Source organism: Octopus bimaculoides, chromosome 10, assembly GCF_001194135.2.
Source record: "Octopus bimaculoides isolate UCB-OBI-ISO-001 chromosome 10, ASM119413v2, whole genome shotgun sequence".
In the NCBI taxonomy this organism is placed as follows: domain Eukaryota; kingdom Metazoa; phylum Mollusca; class Cephalopoda; order Octopoda; family Octopodidae; genus Octopus; species Octopus bimaculoides.
This window is the reverse complement of record NC_068990.1, coordinates 28,635,793-28,641,445: the sequence shown is the minus strand read 5'-3', so window position 1 is coordinate 28,641,445 and position 5,653 is coordinate 28,635,793.

Sequence of the window (5,653 nt, the reverse complement as noted above, 5' to 3'; positions counted from 1 at the left end):
AGTACTACAACAACAACAACTACTACTACTACTACTACTACTACTACTACTACTACTACTACTACTACTACTACTACTAGTACTGCTGCTGCTGCTGCTGCTGCCACTACCTCTAATACTACTGCTACTATTACTCCTGCAGTGCAGCTGCTGCTGCTACTACTACTACTACTACTACTACTACTACTACTACTACTACTGACGTTGCTGCTGCTGCTACGTTAGATGCAGAGTGATGTGGCCCTCGGTGAAAATATCTTCAGATCAACAGAGAACACATGAAACGCACTCCTTCATATTAATATATATATTTTTTCCTTTATAAACCTTTATATCTGCCATTACCTTCCAATCTAATAAGTTTGTATGGCTTGGGGCGTTCAGCCTAATTAGCTTTTAGTTTAAGATTCAAGTCATTTTAACTTCATTAAAACACAAGTCACCTGACACTATTTTACATTTTACATTTGGTCTCCTTTCACATAATTTAAATGCGTTTTAAAAACAACTTTTAGTCAATATATTTTCTGAACAACAAATAATGCGTTGTTATAAGTTTACATTTAAATAATAATTCAAATCATATTTTGAAATGATTCTGCAAAGCTAATCAGCAATGTACTTCCTTTGTTCTCCTTTCCAGCCTAAACCTTACGGGTTTATAATTCATTGTTCATTGTTCAAATATTCACTATATTCCATTTTTTCATCTGAATATTATTTCACATAACAACTTTATATATAAGTGTTCGTTTCTCTCTTTCTCTTCTGCAATTTTATTTTTGGATCTTCTATATATATATGAAGAATTTTCCTCCGTCTGGCTGTTTTTCTCTCTACAAAATAGTAAGTTGTATTGTGGAACAGTCATTTTAACGAGTTTATTTATGTATCTGTCACCCGACGAGATACCGCTGCACCACCGGATACTCCTGAACCAGTTGTTGAGTGTCCCACAAGAGGAGTCGATGGTAGATGTGTCGAAACAATTGTTGTGATTAATAATATATTCTCGTTTATTCCATCTTCTGTCTTTCATTTGTTATATATATATATGTGTGTGTGTGTGTAGGTAGTTAGGTAGGTATGTTTGTGTGTATGTTTTTATGTATGTACGCACGTACGTATGTATGTGTATATGCATGTGTGTGCGTGTGTGTGTGTGTATTGTGTGCCTGTATATAAAGAAGTAATACACAAGCGCCGTTTATGTGCAGGTGTATTACCTTTATTATGCTATACTATAACCGGAAATTCAAATATGAAGTGCAATTTTAAAAGTTGCACTTCATGATTAAAGCTCTGCTGAAGCTATAGGGTATCACATAACCCTTAAACTATGCATGCATTGCTCCCTATAGCAGAAACAACTGTAAGCTGATAAAGTTCATGACCTAATGACTTATTCCCTTGTCATTTTCATTTCTAATTTGTTTATTGTAAGCATATTTGTTTATTTGAAGCATATGTATATTGAATTCTGACCTAATGTTTGATCCCGTTCTACATTTAATACGATTAAATTCGTGTTATTGATATTTTTTATAATTTAATCGTTTTCCTCTCTTCTAAATTTATCTTTCCAATCAACTTTGTTCAATTCATGAATAATTTAATTGTATGTTTGTGCTCATTCCTTATTTTCGGCGGAGTTATATGGGGGCTGCAAGCGAAATATCGACGTAACAGGGGGTAATATACGTATGGTCCTGTGGTCCTGTTAATAGAAGAATTACTTACAAGCAGACGACAGTGTTTTGGAATAAGTGAAAATTATAGTATTTTAAAGTTATTTAAAAAAAAATTTATGCACCCTTTTCATCTAGCCAGGTTCATGGGCCCGGTTTCCCGGTTTCTATGGCGTATGTGTTCCCCACAGCTGGACGGGACGCCAGTCCATCGCAGCGAAGAAAGAGTGAGAAAAAATTGGAGCGAAAGAGTACAACAGGAGTATCCACCACCCCCTGCCGGAACCACGTCGATCTTTTGGTGTTTTCGCTTAATAAACACACACCGCGATCGTCCGACCGCGAGTCTGCTGCCTTAACCACTGGACCATTGCGCCTCCACAGTTTAAAATTATAACATCATAATCTTAATTATACACAGTGTCTATTGAAAACACCCACCCACACACACATCACACCACATATACATGCATAAATTATATGGAAGCAGTTCGAATGAAAAATGTAGCTTCAAAGGATTTGTATTTGAATGTAGTTAATTTGACTTCAGTATTGGTCTCAAATGCTGATAGAGCGCCAGCAATTTTGGACTCAGGATAAGTAGATTACATTGATTCCCGTGATCAACTGGTTCTCATTTTAGAAAACCTGAGAGGATGAAAGGCAAAGGTGGCCACTTGGAATTTGAACTCGGAACGTGAAAAATGGATGAAATGCCGCAAAATTCATTATCGGATTTTCATCCGTCTTTTACGTTCCAAGTCCAAATTCCGCCGAGGTCTGTTTTCTCTTTCATCCTTTCGGGGGTGACAAAAATAAGTACCAGTTACACACTGAGGCTGATCTAATCGACTTAGCCCTCCACCCCGAACTTTGTGGTCTTGTACCAAAATTCGAAACCGATTATATCACAATTGAAGGAGATGGATGATATGCAGATTATCAGAGTATAAATTACACGAGAAAATTTAGTTTAAGAGATGTAATTAAGAGGAAATATTTTCAAATCTAAATTGTTAAGTTAATCCATGGATGTATTGGATGTGTCAAAGAAATTTACTAAAAGTGAAAATATATTGATGTAAAAGGAATATTTATATTAATGGAATTCACTGCAGGAGAATATTTTCTTTTATTACAGGAATGTGATTATTTAAATTTGTAGGGAAAAAGATACAAATTTGTATCTTGTGACGTTTGTAAGAAAAGCTATTTCGGATTACTTTTATAATATATGTAAAATGAAATAATCCTATTATACATTGGCAAAGAGAATTTTAAAATATTTAAAAGGATGGATATTCACCTGATGGCTATTGACATATAGTTTAACATTCTGGAGATGAGACTTTGTGAGATGAAATTTGGAGTGTTTATGAAGCGTAGAAAAAGAAGTACAGAATCAATATGAATAAATTAACGTAATCTTGATCTTCAGCTTAACATGACGGTTGTGTTAGAACACAAAATACTGCGGCTTGCCTTAAGAGGATCTCTCAGGAGGACTTGTGGTGCATAAAAGCACAACTTACATCGTTGACGGACGAGAGCCGTCGTTTACGCAGCCAGAAGGATTCCAACTTGTGGGTTAGTCAGTGAGAGATGTCCAGCAGCGCCGTAATAGCCGAATCTCCCGTCGGCGATATATAGAATCTTGGGAGAATACCCATTTTGAAGGGTTAAATCACGTGATCTGGGAGTTCCAGTTGCCGTAGCAGACGACTATCGTGCGTCAACGTTATAATTACATGTGTTTTTATGCACCACAAATCCTTATGAAAGATCTTCTGCGGGTAAATCACGCAGTATTATTTGTTCTAAAACGATATCCAGATTAAGTTGGAGATCAAGATTACATATTGTTTCTCTTGCATTAAATAATTTTTTTTTATAGCTTAAAGTTTTAGATGAAATGTTTCGGCCTGAAAATATTGTATAAAAAATACTCTTACACAATAATAATGAAGAGAGAACAATTATAAGAAAAGAACTAGTAAAGAAACGTACAGCCGGTGAAGCCTGAAAATATAGAATTCGAAGTTAAATCGAAGAAGAATTTGGACTGGATGGAATGGGTGTCAAACGGCACAGGTTGGAAAATATACTTTATTTCTATGAAGGATTTATCAACGAAGTTCTTATCTCAAGTTAGAGACCAGATTATGGAAATAGATTATGGAAACACATAAAACGGTTGTGTGGAGGTGTGATTGTTAACGTGCCTGCGTTCATACGGATGGGGATTTCGTTAATGGAACACAGAGACAAAACTATATGCTCTGCTTTATTTACAGCTGTTATCTAATAACTTACAACTTACATCTCCTTCTATACGCACACACACACACACACACACACACACACGCACACGCACACACACACACACAAATGTACGTATATGAACGTGTATGTACATACATTAAATATATATTGTATGTATATGTATCTATATATGCATATATATATATATATAATATATATATATATATATATATATATATATATATATATATTCTTTAATTTGTTTCAGTCATTTGAGTTCGGTCATAAAGGAGCACCATCTTGAAGGGTTTTTAATCGAACAAATCGACCCCAGAACTTGTTTTGTTTTGAAGCATGGTAGTTATTCTATCGGTCTCTTATTTGCGAACCTTTAAGTTACGGGGACGTAAACTCACCAACACCGGTTGCTAAGCGGTGATGGTAGAGGGCAAACACAGATACAAAGAGACACACATAAATACACAAACACGCACATATATACGACAGTTTTCGTCTACTAAATCTACTCGCAAGGCTTTGATCCGCTCGAGGCTATAGCAGAAGACACTTACCCAAGGTGCAACGCAGTGGGACTGAACCCCGAATCATGTGGTTGGGAAGCAAGCTTCTTACCACAAAGCCACGCATATATATTAATAGCGAACATTATTGACAGTCACTTCGAAATTTCGGATAGTAAAGCCGTCGATGGATTGCATTCCAACGTTGGTTTCACTGACCGAAACTCCGAAGTCACTGCTAATGATATTTTCGTTAAAGAATAATAAATTTGTAATCTACAAAATTATAGAGTAACCCATCCGGTTAATGTAAGATTGCTTTTATAACTGAGTATAAAAACAAACATACATCCATATGTAGCATGTGTGTGTGTGTATTTATGTGTGTGTGTGTGTATGTATTTATGTGTGTGCTTGCGCACGTGTGTACCAGCTTGTGTGAAATCGTTATCTTATACTTTAATTTATGAATTTCTGATAACTTATTCTCATACATCCTTCCGTCTCTTTACTAGTTTACTTCTCCACTACCCGCCTCTACGCTCAGCTTATTTATTTACATAGCAATAGACTGGAGATAACATATTACACCTTTAAGTCGAAGAGACTATTTCCCTCAGTAGCAAATAGCACCAACTCTATAGTTTCTGGCTTTCTATTCAATTTTCTATTCAACAGAGAAATTTCATGTCACACATGATACATTTTAAAGACTATACGTCTGGCATACATTCCTATCCATTAATACTAAATTCTTAAAGTTAACTGTTTCTAAACTCTTGAAATATCTATCTATAGCACGGCATTTTTTCCTTACGAATAATTATGCTTTTGGCTTTTCTTCGTATATAACAACTTCTATCTCCAGCTATTTCATATCTCTAGCATTATTCCATAAACATGATATACATATATGCTTAACTTTCGTAAACTAATATTGGGAATTTCTTTTTCTTAGATGTACACAATTAATATATTAGTTTTTGACTTTTCATTAAACTAGGAAAATATAATATTTTCATAATAATGAATCCTAACTTTCAAATTCATTATTATTTTGTTTTGCCTCCAGCTTCTTAGTTAAGTAATATATCCCTTTTAATATAAGTAAATATTTGTACATACTGAATTCCATTAGCTTAAAAGTATGTATATATATATATATATATATATATATATATA